Source organism: Castor canadensis, chromosome 2 (genome assembly GCF_047511655.1).
Source record: "Castor canadensis chromosome 2, mCasCan1.hap1v2, whole genome shotgun sequence".
Classification (NCBI taxonomy): domain Eukaryota; kingdom Metazoa; phylum Chordata; class Mammalia; order Rodentia; family Castoridae; genus Castor; species Castor canadensis.
The window spans coordinates 20,320,820-20,335,950 of NC_133387.1; positions in this window are offsets into that span (position 1 = coordinate 20,320,820).

Below are 15,131 nucleotides of genomic sequence, written 5' to 3' on the forward strand. Positions count from 1 at the left end.
CTATCATTGGATGTGACACATGCCCATGACCTACAGAAGGAGTATTGTATCCCCCCACATTCCTGGTTCTTTTTGTGGCCGGGGCAGGCATAAAACCCATAACGTCGGGCTGACTCCGGGGCAGTAGACTTGTAGGCAGGATTGATGTCTCTGAAGCAGAACTGAAGCTCCGGCCACCAAGTTCCTATGGGGGCAGTGCGAGTAGTCTCGTTGAGGGTGGTATGAGTCTCCCCATCGGTGAGTATCCAGGTTTGCTTATAGGGCTGGTGAGGGTTGGTTTCTGCGAGGCTCCCGCTCTGGGCATTGAGCAAGATCAGAGCGATCAGCCACCCCATCCGTGGCTGCTCCTGAAGGCTCTGCATGTTCCCGGGGCCACAAAAGCTTTAGCTTTAATGGGTTGTCTGGGTGCCGCCGTACAGTCCACTCCTTGACCCCTTCTTGTTTTTGATGATTGGCTCGACGCACGTGGGAGTGGTGGATCCAAGGTCCGATGCCATCAACCTTGAGGGCGGTAGGGGTAGTAAACAGTACAACATAAGGTCCTTTCCATCTAGGCTCTAGGGTTTTGGACTGATGCCTTTTAACCCATACCATGTCACCCGGGACTATGCCATGTTCCGGAGCCAGGTCCCTCTTAACAGCGTGGTATGCTTGAATTAAGGGCCAAATCCGTTGTTGCACTTTAGCTAAAGCCTGCAACATGGTCAGGTAATTTGGGGCCAGATCACCTAGTTCTGGGCTTAAGGTCCTCTGAATGATGGGGGGTGGAGCCCCATACAGGATCTCAAAGGGAGTTAGCCCATGGACATAGGGGGAGTTCCGGATTCGGAAGATGGCCAAGGGAAGGAGCGTCACCCAATCACCGCCAGTCTCCAGGGCCAATTTGGCTAAAGTCTCCTTTAGTGTCCTATTCATCCTTTCTACTTGCCCTGAGCTCTGGGGGTTATATTCACAATGTAGCTTCCAATTGGCCCCCATAGTCTGGGCTAGTCCCTGCAGGACCTTACTAACAAAAGCCGGACCGTTATCTGACCCAATTGCCTCGGGCACCCCATATCTGGGTATGATTTCCTCTAGCAAAGCCTTTGCCACTACCTGACTCGTCTCCTTCTTTGTAGGAAAAGCCTCCACCCAGCCTGAAAAGGTATCTATGAATACCAGCAAATATTTGTACCCAAACTTTCCCGGTTTTACCTCAGTAAAATCCACTTCCCAACTTCTTCCCGGAGCCCTCCCCCGTTCCCGAGTACCTGTATGGTGCCCCTCCCTTCGTCCTGGTTTCATGATTGTGCAGCTGGCACAATCTTCCACAATTTGGCGGACTGCTATGGTCTGGTTCGGAAATCGGAGCTGCGCAGATGTCAACAAGTCTAGTAATTTTCTCCGCCCCAAATGGGTGGACTTATGTAAGTTAGCCAACAGGAATCGTCCGAGTTTTTCAGGCAGAATTAACTTGCCTTCCAAGTCGCTTTTCCATCCGTCTTCCCCTTCTCTAAAGGGGGAGTGGGCTCTCATCCAAGTGAAATCCTCTGTGGAGTATTCTGGTCGGGGGGGTAGCGGAGGGAGCTCTGGGACCGGCACGTCTATCGCCGCAACCGTGGAAGGTTGCCCTGTCTCCATGGGAGGACTCACCATTGCTACTCTCTTTGCTTCTTGATCTGCTCTGTTGTTACCGACAGCTTCTGGCGTCTTGGCAGACTGGTGGCCTGGGACATACATCACTGCCACTGCCTTCGGTTTTTCCACTGCCATTAATAGACGCTGGACTTCGGCTAGGTTCTTTAGATGTTTTCCTTCTGCTGTGCGGAATCCTCTTTCGTGATAGATGGCCCCGTGGACATGGATGGTACCGAAAGCATAGTGGCTATCGGTGTAGATATTGACTCGCTTTCCTTTTGCCCTCTCCAGGGCCTCTGCCAAGGCAATTAATTCCGCTTTTTGGGCTGATGTTCCGGGTGGGAGGGCGCTGCTCCATACCGTATTTCCTTCTTGGTCGACTACAGCTGCCCCTGCCCTTCGGGCTCCATCTTGGAAAAAACTGCTTCCATCCGTGTACCAGTTTAATTTGCAGCCGGACAGGGGGGTATCCTTTAGGTCAGCCCGTACTTGTGTAACTTCGGAGAGGAATTCTTTGCAGTTATGGACAGGTGTCTGCAGTTCCGGGTTAGGCAACAAGGTGGCAGGGTTCAGGATTACGGGATCTGTGAATGTGATCCGAGGGGAATCCAACAAGAGCCCCTGGTAATGGGTGAGCCTGGCATTCGTCATCCATTTCCCAGGGGGTTGTTTAAGGATTCCCTCCACCGGGTGAGGGGCCGTTACCCAGAGGGCCTGTCCAAAGGTTAGTTTATCGGCTTCTCTCACCAGCACAGCAATGGCCGCTATGATGCGGAGGCAGGGGGGCCATCCTGCCGCTACTGCGTCTAATTTCTTGGAAAAGTATGCCACTGGTCTCTTCCAGGGACCTAGCTGTTGGGTCAAGACTCCTTTGGCTACCCCCTTTTTCTCATCTACAAACAGAGTGAATGGTCTTGTAGGATCTGGCAAGGCTAAGGCAGGGGCCTGCAAAAGAGCGTCTTTTAGCTGATCAAAGGCCTGTTGTTCTCTCTCTCTCCCCAACTCCAATCTGGAGCTTCTTTGGTGGCCTCATATAGGGGTCTGGCTATTTCCGCAAATCCTGGAATCCAGAGTCTACAGAACCCCGCGGAGCCCAGGAATTCTCTCACCCCCCTAGTGGATGTCGGGGATGGGATAGCCAGAATAGTCTGTTTCATGGCATCAGTCAGCCACCTTGCCCCATCTGCAATCCGATAACCCAAATACGTCACTGACCTTTTACAGATGTGAGTTTTCTTGGCACTTGCCCGATACCCCAGCTCACCTAATTCCGTTAGCAGGTGTTCAGTAGCCTTGATGCACTCCTCTCGGGTTTCTGCCGCTAACAGTAAGTCATCAACATACTGTAATAGAGTGACTCGTGGGTGGCTCCGACGAAAAGGTTCCAGGTCCTGGCTCAGGGCCTCATTAAACAGGGTGGGAGAGTTTTTAAATCCTTGCGGCAGTCTGGTCCAAGTGAGCTGTCCGGATTGGCCCCCATCTTCTTGCCATTCGAAAGCAAATAGCGGCTGACTAATTTCTGACAATGGAATGCTGAAGAAAGCATCTTTCAAATCAAGGGTTGTATACCATACTTGCGAGGGGGGTAGGTGGCTGAGCAAGGTATAGGGATTCGGAACGGTGGGATGAATGTCCTCCGTCCGCTCGTTTACCTTTCGTAGGTCTTGCACAGGCCTATAGTCCCCGCTTCCCGGCTTTCGGAAGGGGAACAGAGGAGTATTCCAGGCAGACTGACAAGGTCGCAGTACTCCTTCCTTTATTAGCCTGTGGATATGAGGGGCTATGCCTCTTCGGGCCTCCTCAGGCATAGGATACTGTTTCACCCGAATGGGGAGAGCAGAAGCCTTCAATTGTATAACTACGGGCGGGAGGTGTTTGGCGAGGCCGGTTCCCGCAGTCTCCGCCCAGGCCATGGGAAATCTTTTTACCCAATGAGTCATGTCCCCTCCTGGTTCCTGTTGACTCTCAAACAGACGATGCTCGTCAGCCAATGATAGGGACAAGACATGAATCGGGCTCCCTTCTCGATCAGTCACAATTATTCCATCTGGTTCAAAATGGATATGGGCCCCTATTTTGGTGAGTAGGTCCCGTCCGAGCAGGGGAGCGGGGCTCTCAGGGATGACCAAGAAGGAGTGTGTGACCTGGTGTTTTCCTAAGTTCACCTTTCTTTTGGTAGTCCATGTACATAACTGCGTACCGGTGGCCCCCTGAACAACACTTGTTCGTGCCTTGTTCAAAGGTCCATGTGCCTTGTTTAAAACCGAATATTGGGCGCCGGTATCCACCATGAACCCCATCGGCTTCCCCTCCACATGCATTGTTACCCAGGACTCGGGGAGGGGGTCTGAGCCCCGTCTCCTTCAGTCCTCTTCTCCGGCTAGTAGGACTCTGGCCTGCTCTACTGCTCGTTCCCTTTCCCTGTTTTCCCCCGGTCTCCTTCCAAACCCTCTTCTTCCCTTTAACTTAGGACATTCTCTCTTCCAATGCCCCGTTTCCTTACAGTAAAAACAGTGTTCCTTATCCGGGGTCCTGGCGTGGCCCCCTCCTCTGGGTTGGTCCCGGACACCCGCTAGGAAAATACGAGCCATTTCTCTCTGTTGCTTTCAGTTTTCCTTAGCCTGGAACTCCCGGTCCTCCTTTCTCAATTTCTCCTGGGCTTCCCTGTCTTCCTTTCTCTGTCTTTCCTCCCTTTCTTCTGGAGTTTCCCTAGCGGTAAAGACCTTTTCTGCTACCTGTAGCATTTCCCTTATAGTCATCTCCCCTAAGTTTTCCTGTTTATTGAGTTTTCTCCTAATGTCTGGGGCTGCCTGATTAATGAATGAGAGTACCACAGCAGACCGGTGGAGGTCCGCCTCAGGGTCAATCGGGGTGTACTGACGGTATGCCTCATGGAGGCGCTCTAAGAAACCGGCTGGGCTTTCGTTTTCCCCTTGAATGACTGCTTTTACTTTTGCAAAATTGGTGGGCCTTCTAGCGGCCGCTCAGAGACCGGCCATAAGAGTCTGGCGGTAGATCCGAAGACGCTCCCTACCTTCTGCGGTCCCGAAATCCCAATCAGGGCGGCGTAGGGGAAAAGCCTCGTCTATGGCCAGTTGGAGAGTTGTGGGTCTCCCATTATCCCCCAAGACGTTCTTCCTCGCTTCGTTGAGGATGCGCTCTCGTTCCTCCGTCGTAAAAAGAGTATTGAGCAGCTGATGACAGTCATCCCAAGTGGGGCGGTGTGTATGCATGATGGACTCCAGGAGATCTATGAGACACTTGGGGTCTTCAGAAAAGGGCGGGTTCTGCGTCCTCCAGTTATATAGATCACTGGAGGAGAAGGGCCAGTACTGAAACTGTTGCCCTCCTCCCGGTCCCCCTTGGCCCACCATCTGGACTGGAAGTGTAGGGACAGTTTCCTCCCCCTGTGTTGATGAGGGGGGCCCGTCTTCCCCCTCCCTTTCCCGGATCCCTCGGGGGCGAAGTCTTCGACCCATTCCTCCTCCTGCTGCCAGTCCTGTTGAGGAGGATGAGGAAATTTCCTCCTCCGGGGCACTGGCTTGGCCAGGGGGAGTCACGTATGGAGGCGGCCGATCTTCCTCTGCCCCTGCGAGGGATGGGTAAAGGGGGGAACTCTCTGGTAAGACCGGAGATGGTGAAGGAGATGCCCTAATTTGAGGACCGGTCAAGGTGGGAAGAGGAAGTTTTTCCTCCTCCTTTATGACCAAGGCGGGCGTGACTGGGGTTTTAGCCCCGGGGGCCGAACTGGAGGGGTGGGTCAGAAAAACTGTTAACCAAGGGGGAGGGTTCCTCACCAGATCCTCCCAAACCAAAATGTAAGGAACTTGGTCTGGATGGCCTCGATTGTCTGGCTGAAAAATGACTGCTTTAACCTTAGTAATCAGGTCTAGGGAGAGGGAACCTTGAATGGGCCACCCGACTCCAAAGGTGGGCCACTCTGCAGAACAAAAGGTGTCGAACTTACCTTTCTTGATGACCAGACCCGCATTTAAGGCCCTTTCTTTAACTTCTGGAAAGTGAGAAAGGATCAGAGACTTTGGGGTTGTTTGTCCCTGTCCCATTGTGGAAGGAGACTCAAACACCAAGAGAGATAGAACAAAAAGGGTAAAGGCAACAATAATTCCACACACACACAACACTCTCCAGCACTCGCTCGGACCGGTCCTTCTCTCACACTGGTGCGCACCCCATTCAACCTCCTCACCGTCCAACTGGGATATCGGGCCGAAAGGCGTCCACTTGACGGGTGGTCGGTCGACTAGCTCAATTAGTTCTTCACCTGGCGCCAGGGTTCCTAAAATGCTCGAGCCCAAATGAGAGGAAAGCCTCTCCCAATAGGACCCTGTGGTCCTCCTTGCAAGATTCCCAGAATGAATCTCCCTGGGGATTGGCCGAATCCCCGCCGCGGCCCAAATGGAACACTCAAGTTCCTCCAAATGAGGGTCTGGGATCCCCTCCCAACGCCTAGGACTTGGGATCGCCCCTGCTTTCTCGCAGGCAGGTTCTGTCTCTCGAGAAAATGAAATCTCGGTGGAACCTCCAAATGTTAGGACCCGGAATCCTATTCCCCCGAGAGACAGAGAGCCAGGCGTGAATGCAATCAACAAAGCAGAGTTTATTGGACTGGCTAGCCAGGGTCGAGCTCCCACACGGACACGCAGGACCGGTTAGGAAAGCAAGACCCTGAGCCTCTTAGGGGGAAATCTTATATAGACTGCAGTGGCGTGCATATTTTTGTTATCAACATTAGACAAGCAGGCAGAGCACATCCTGCACGTACTTCACATCTTGCTCGTACCTCACATCTTGCTCGTATCTCACATCTTGCTCGTATCTCACATCTTGCATTCCTCACATTCTATATGCCCTAACTGAGCCCTGCCGCATTGCTTATCTTATCTACATGGGATGTTTGGTACTGGTTTCTCCAACAAGGGGGTTGGGGCCCGCTGAGACCTCATATTCCTTTCAATACCACTCTACCCATTCTGTAGTCCCTTATCCTGTCACAGGAATCTTCAAGCAACCAGCATCCTAATGACATTTTAAGGGCCAACCTGTGCTTGTTCTTTGTGGCAGCTTGGTTTACATCTCAGAAAAGTGAGATTTGAGAGGAGGCTTGAAATGGAAACTTCAGTGCCAAATTAGCAAAACAAAACAGCTGAGAATGAGCTTTCCAGATACTCAAAAGGGCAGTCACCTGGGCTGTCAGGTCCTTAAACATGTTCTGCTACCATGGCCTAAGGGATGTCACCAAAGACAAATGGTATGTTCTTGCTCTTGTCAAAGAAAGCATTCAGGTGCAGACGCACAGGGACTTTTAACAGAGTCAGGTATACTTGAAGCAGAGCAAATGCAGAGCAGAAGTGTATCCCACGAAGAGACTGGGAGCAAGCAGCTTAATCAGACAGTGGAGTTCACTGAGCTCTGGCACATTCATGACCTGCAGATTAGACACGGTAACTCTATGTATGTAATTGTGGAAAAGTCTAAGAAATGGAAAGGCTTTTTCAAGAATTGGTGAATGGGAAGTGATTTACATAATAATAACTGATTTGATGAGATGCGCATGAAGCCTCTGGCTAACCACCAAGTTTGGGCAAGTCCCTGTGGTGGTCTGTTGCTGGGGACCATTGGCTACTGTACCAAGAAATTGCCTTAGCTATGGTCAACCATTACACCAGGGAAATGGTAGGATGAGATTTTTGACAAAAACGTACCTGGATACAGTGCCACACCTCCTCTCTGGCTCATGTTATCGTTTCCTATCTGCCTGCTGTCCTGTGTCAATTGGGGTTTATTTTAGAAATCTGCCTAAATTTCCACACCACCATTAGGACAAAGGAGAGCTAGGCACCCTAGGAAATCTGTATGGCCACAACTGGGCCTGGCTCTGAAAAGCCAAATGGCTGTACCAGATGGATAAAGACCAGTAAACTTCTCCAGTAATACAATGCAATTAGGGCTCTGTCATAGGGGCAGGAAATGTCAACTGAAGTAATAAATTTTAAAAGGCACTGATTCAACTATAGTACAGAAGGAACAAATGCAAAGTCATGGTGCCTAACGCTATAAAAACATGCAGACAGCTGGGCACCGAAGTCTCACGTCTGTAATCCTAGCTACTCAGGAGGCAGCGATCAGGAGGATCACAGTTCAAAGCCAACCCAGGCACATAGTTTGAGAGACCCTATCCCCCAAAAAAATCCCATCACAAAAAATGGAAGTGGCTCAAGGTGTAGACCCTGAGTTCAAGCCCCAGTACAAAAAAAAAAAAATAGACACAACTAAACATATGTCACCTTGGATATAACACTATAGAGTCCAGGGAGCCGGAAGAATGAACACATACATAAACTGGCTACTGAGGAAAATGGGGCCTAAATATGGTTTTCAGGTGATGTCAAAGATATACTACTTTATCCACTTGGATAAGAAATGAATGCAAAAGTAAGTTTTGATTAAAAACATCCATAAAAATATTCTCACAAATACTGAGCATTCAACCCTGGGAGTAGTAATGTATCAGATACTACTTGAATAGTGTCCCCCAAAAGTCTATATCTGGGGCTGGAGGAGTGGCTCAAGTGGTAAAGCACCTGCCTGGAAAGTGTAAGACCCTGAGTTCAAGCCCTAGTACCATAAAAAAAGTCTATATTTGCCCAGAACCATAAAATATGACTGCATTTGAAAAGGTCTTTGAGAATATAGTTGGTTATATTAAAATAAGGGCATGCTGGGTTAGGGTGGGTCATGAATTACAGCTTCAAGGCAAGGAACCTCAAGGATTTTTAGCAACCCCCAGAAGTTAGGAAGAAGCAAGGAAGAACTCCTCTACAGAGCCATAAAAGAGAGCATGGAGGCTTATAGAGAGCATAAAGTCTTACTTAACAAACTGCAAAGTTTGTCTGTACTTTGGATGTATTGCAGTTTAGAATCAATGAGCTACCAGACTTCTGGACTATAGATAAACAGCTGTCCCCAACACCAGGACACCATCTATATGGACAGGACTGATAAGGCATGCAGCCTAATATGGCGTCCAATATGGCTACACTCATGCTAAGACATGATGATGTCTAGAACATCTTGCCAAGGACACCCACCTTAACCAATCAGCAGAGGACTAAATGACATTAGAGGGGAACACCTGAAGGAGAAAAACATGTAACAAGGGTACCTGCTGAGCACCCAGCAGAGTACCCTCTCCAACATCCTCTGACGCTCACGAGCAAGGGGATCCTCGCTCCTGCATGTGCCTCTCCTTGGCAGAGGATCTCTCTCTCTCAAGTAAGAGAGGTATTGCCATGTAGGAGCTCTTCCTCCAGAAGAGACTTAGCTCCTGGCATTCTCAGCCCAAACAAACTGACTGCTTGGTGGGGTTCCCCTGTGGAGCACAAAGCTGTACCTGCCACAGTGCCTGAGGCAACCGACCATGTGCCATAACTCCCTTCTGGACCTTGAAAGTGTGCGTTTGAAGGATGAATAAATGTTGTTGCATTGACCCAAGTGTCTGAGTGATCTCTGAGGGACTTTATCGTGGTTTCATTGCCTGTACCCAAGTCTGCCTTGGGTGCCCAATCCCACTGTTGGGATACTCACCCAGGTTCAGGACATAGCTAACTCCCCCTTGCAGGAAGAACGAAGGAGTCCTGTTCAAGACAGAAGCCAGGCATGGTGACTCACACCTATAATCCCACCTACTTGGGAGGCAGAGATTGGGAGGGTTGTGGTTTGAGGCCAGACCTGGCAAAAAGTTAGCTAGACCCCATCCCAACAAAAATCTGCATGTGGTGGTTCACACTTGTCATCCCAGCTATGTAGAAGGTACAAGTAGTCAGGTTGTGGACCAGGTCAGCTAGAGCAAAAATGTAAGACCCTACCTGAAAAATAACCAAAGCAAAAAGGGCTAGGCAGCTAACCCAATTGATAGAGCACCTGTCTAGCAAATGAAAGACCCTGAATTCAAATCCCAGTACCACTGAAAAAGTAAATAGATACAATGGAGCCTGGCTCTGCTGACACCTTGATTTTGAACTTTTGGCTTCCAGAACTGTGAAGAATAAATTTCTAATGTTTTAAGCCACCCAGCTTATGATAATTTATCACAGAAGCTTGAGGAAAACCAACAGAGGCACTAAGGAATAAAAACCAGAAGAATCAGAATATTTCTGTTCATAGGAAGACAGTTTGAGAATTCTCAATAATACTAATAAACAGGCATTATCTTTAATTTTCAATATTATCCCAAGGTTGAAGCATCGGTATTGTTTTTCCTAATTAAGATTGCTAATGGACCCTAGAGGCTGACTCTAGGTCATCTTTTCGCTCAATAGCTCAGTCACCTGAGCTGTTAACATCTCTGAGTCATAGACAATAAGTAGCACTGTGACCTTTCTGCTCACTGACTTTCTGACTTTCTGGAAGCTTTGCCATGCCCAGGAAGAAAGAAGATCATGAGGCTATGACCTAAAATGAAGTTCTGTTCTACTCACAGTTAGGAAGAAATTGCTAATAACGGAAAGCACCTACTTCTAGTATAGAGCAGAATAGGCAGAATTGAAGAATGAATATTAATGGTCTCTCAGATCCTATCTTAGCTCTCTAGTCTCTAGTGAGGACAGAAGTAAAAATTTGATCATCAAGACTGGTATTTTCAACATCATCCCTTACTCCAAAATGATTATCTTACATCCAGTTTAAGAACATGGTGCAGTTTTTGAAATTCATGATTAGTTGTAGAGTCCTTCATGGAATGACTTTAGATTCATGTGAGTATGCATCACGGGTTGCAACAATTAAGAGACCCAGCTTCAGTTTTCTCATCTGTAAGCTTGCAGTAGAAACTTTCCACCCATGTTCCATCCATCCCTCCAGCTATCCAGCAGATATTATTGGGACAAAGGGAAAACAGCAATTAATGAAACAGACAAAAATTCTTTTCCCTTGGAGGAAGCTCCAAGAGAAAACACACTTCTCCCATGAAGCTTACAGTCTAGTGAATAGAAACAGAATGATCCAGGAAGAAACAAATGTGTGCGTGTGTATATATGTATATATATATGTGTGTGTGTGTGTATATGTGTGTATGTATATATACGGTTAAAAAATTATGTTAAAAAATACTGTAGAGATAAAGAAAGCAGATGGAAGCAAATAGAGTGTCAAAAGACATGACTGACTTTGCATAGTATGTTAAAGTAAGTCCTCACTGAGAGGATGATAAGTAAGCAAAGGAATGAAGCTATAAGGCAGAGCATCCCAGACTGGGAGAGTAGCAAGGGCAAAAGCCTAGCTTGTGTAATTTTTAAGTAATGGATAATGTTTTATTGTGCTCTAACTACTCTCCCTAACTTCACTAGAGGCTGACCTTATGGACCAATTAAAAAATGCTGCCAGGAAACCTATAGAGTTTGACGTTACCCTATTGACAACAAATGAAGAAAAACAAATGAACTGGCTAGAATTGAAAATAAAATTAATCAATTAATCAAACTTGATTGTACCTTTAGGGTATTTGTCTTCTAAGGCTGAAAGGCCAACTGAACAAGACTAATTTCAAATAAAAGTGTTTATTTAGCTTTCCCAGTGGATACATGGGATAATTAATTGGGTTGAACCCTCATTTGATAATTTTAAAATGTTTAATGGTTCTCTGATTATAAAATGTGCTTGTTAGGGTGAAAATCTTGTAAAAGAATAACAAAAATGAATTTAAATTGTTACCCTATAAGATAGAAAGAAAACTTATTATCACCTACATCTTTCTAAATAGACTTTCCTTTTATTTCTAAATTCTATTGACTTGGTAGTGAAAATAGCTTGATTTAAATTACAGTTTTGGTTACTGTCATTTTTCATATCATTTATTGGTCCATTTTCAAATAACCACTTTTGGTTTTGGCATCTGAGATATTTCTTACTGATTTGAGTAAGTTCTTTTATCAGAAGGAAATTACCAATTCATTTTCTGTCACATCAACAGCAAATAGTTTTTTCCAAATGGTATGTTTACCACCTATTATTTTTGCACAACTTTTTTATTTTCAGAGTTTATATTTTATAGTTATGCATACTCATTACTAAAGCCAAAAATGTTTATTTCTAAAAATTTTACTGTTGAGATCCTTTTGAATTTTACTAAAAATTATTTTTGACAAGAGACACTCTAATCTGTATGCCTTTTTATTCCCTAAAATGAAGTGAAATCTCTTGATTACACAATAAGTAGCACCCAAGTGTTTAGTGATGAGAGATGCTGAATTATCAGGAGGCTATTGATGTGACTGAAGGGGGCTGGGCAGTTGGGCGTCATGGGATCTGAGTGAGACACGCATCCCTTTAGGTTCCAATTGTAGTTTGGCATTATCTGCCCAGCATTTGCTTCTTTTCACCAATGGGATAAGTCCTGTCCTTCTATTTTCTGGGACTTGCAGGACAGCCACAATGACTCCAGGATCTCCACAGTAGTTTGTGTCCATTTCTCCAGCCCATTCCCAGATGACGGGTAGTGCTTGGGACATGAGGACACACTCCTTTCCTCTCTGCTTCCCATCACCAGCTCTCTTATTTTCCATGCCCAGTTCACTTTCTCCTCTCCCCAGTTACTCTCTATATAGTGTGACTTGTCCTCAGACTTCTAGCCAGAGTAACTCCATCCTTTAGTTCTTCGTGCCAGACTACAGCACTCCTTCCCATGGTCAGATAGCGTCTTCTGGGGTCAGCAAGATGCCTGATAAGAGCAAAAACAGAGGGGCACCAGTGGCTCATGCCTGTGAGCCTAGCTACTCAGGAGGCAGAGAGCAGGAGGATTGTGGTCCAAAGCCAGCCTAGGCAAATGGTTCGCGAGACCCTATCTCGAAGACACAAAGGGCTGGTGGAGTGGCTCAAAGTGTAGGCCCTGAGTTCAAGCCCCAGTATAGCAAAACAAGAACAAAAACAGAGTTCACATAAACATGTAACTTTCCCAGGGTCCGTGTCCTGTATTTGGGCCCATAGGTGCTTCCACTGTTTTGACCTTGGCTGGCACAGCCCCAGATTTCTGGTATGACTTAGAGTCATATAAGTAAGAATTTGGTGTTGGGGGTGCTGAGGTTGTTGGACGCTTTGGGGGTTCCCAGGTGATAGCTCTTTGGGAGATATCCCTCCTTATTGTTGTCTACTGCTTTGTAATAAATGCTATTAAAACTCATCTTACTCATTCTTTGAACTGTTGCACTATCCCAGTTTGGAGATATACGACTCTTTAGATGTCCTGAGAAAATACAGACCACACTCCCTTTTCCTCCCTCCTCAGAAAACAAGTTCCCTACTTAACCACAGAGCAGAGTAGATCTAATGCACAACTGTAGTATATACCCTCAGATTTTCTCCCCATCATGGTGGCTTTTGAGTCCAAAAACAGTGAACACATTTTGGGATGAATTCACTGTATTTGTTAGAATTTTTAAACTGAAGAAGATACTGAAGACTGCAAAGTTCTCATTATTCAAGATGCAAATGCTGAAAATAAAATCAGGAATAAAAAGGAAATTATTTTTATTAGCACATTTCTCCTTTTATCTGTCTGTGGTTTTGTTGTTGCTTGTTTGGTTGGTTTTTGGCAGTACTGGGGTTTGAACTTGGGACCTAGTGCTTGCTAGGCAGCGGCTCTGTCATTTGAACCTTACCCCTAGCCCTTTTTGCTTTGGCTTTTGCTTTGAGATAGGGGCTAACCTTATACCTGGGCTGGCCTGGCCACGGTCCTCCTATTTATACTTCCTGTGTAGCTGGGATGACAGGTGCTCACCTCTGTGGCCAGCTTTCATTGTTTGAGATGGGGGCTCAGTAATTTTTTTTGCCTGGGCTGTATGGAACTGTGATTCTCCCAATTTCCACCTTCCCCATTGATTGAATTATAGGTGTGAGCTACTGTACCTAACCTGCTTTTTTTTCCTTTAAACCTCTGGTTAAATTCAAGTGAAATTAAAAGGGCATATTGTTAATTAAAGAAAGCCAAACTTTTAATCTTATAACCTAAATTTTGGGCTTTTTTGTTTGCTTGTTTGTTGTTTCTTCAGGACTAAGCCTCACTATGTAGCCCAGATTGTCCTGGAACATGCTATTTTTCCCAGACTGGCTTCAAGTTCCCTAACCTCCTGTGTTGGTCCTACAAGTGCTGGAAGTATAGGTGTGCATCAAAAACCTAAGTTTTTATCAAGAAAATCATACAATCACAGGAGAGAAAAACTATTCACAGAAATGTGCACTAAAGAAATATCACTGGGCTCTAGCTTAAAATTGCTTCCTTTATAAAATTTTTATACATTTTGTATACATCCAAACAATCCCATTGATAATTTGTGGCTGTGAACGTAAATAGTAAAGATGTGGATAGAATGTGTATGAATCAAGGGTCCACTCACAAGAACAGAAACCATGCTATGATTTTTGAACATTGGATATTTAACTGAAACACTTGGTTACACACTTGCAGAAGAGCTGGGATAACAAATGGAGGAGTGAGGCAACCAAAAAGGTAGCAGTAGCAGGAAGAGACTACAGTCCCTACAGATGGAGGACAGGGGAGGAAGTGGTGTTTCCTAATCACAGAAACTGTTTTCTGGTGTCCTCTGGCAGGAGACAGATCAACGCGGAGGCTGCCAGGCAAGAGTTAGGAACACAGATGGAATGCGACTTCTTTTGGAGACATCACTCAAGGGAGAGAGAGAGAGAGAGAGAGAAGAGTTGAAAGAAAGAGAAATAAAATATATGGTTTTTCCTTTCTCCAGCCCTCCAACCCCGCACTGAGCAAACTCAGAAGAGGCCATCTGACTCCTCCACCATCATGCAAAATGGAGGAGGGCAAGGGTGGAGAATTGGTCTGAAAGCCAATAGACCATGACCAGCAGAGGATGAGGTGATTTGGTAACTGAGGATGGAGTTTGACTCTGGGATAGAGTCAGGAGCATAGAGATGGGGGAGGTACAAAGTGGTCCTTAATGCTCTTCAATAATATTTTAGAAAAAGTGCTTGTAACAAATGTGGCAAAATGTTAGCATTTGTTAAATTTGAGTGGCTATAAGGCCAGATGCTCATTCTTTTAGTTTCTGTATATTTCTAGATAATTGCAATATTTCATAACAAGAAATACAACAGAAAAAAAGAAATTGCCATATTAATGGTAACTTTCTTGTTCAGACTCACCCTTATTTCCCACCCCATTCTCAGGGATGCCATCTATTTCTTAATAAGCACTGGTAATTTGTGGGTTTCATTGACTCTGCCATCTCTGGTGTGACTCTTTAGCATGATGGCACATTAAAGCAAGGCAGGAGCGAGGCAGACTAGAATTGGGACAGGTGACATGTGCCCAAAGCAAGAAAAAATCTACAGCTAGGACTGCAAAACTGCTAGGACAACAAAATTATTTGTTATACTAAATACTCTTTTAAGAAAGCACGCACTTGCATTTCTCCTAGGCATATCCCTCCTCATTGGTTACAATATTAGTAGAGAAACAACCTTTCTAC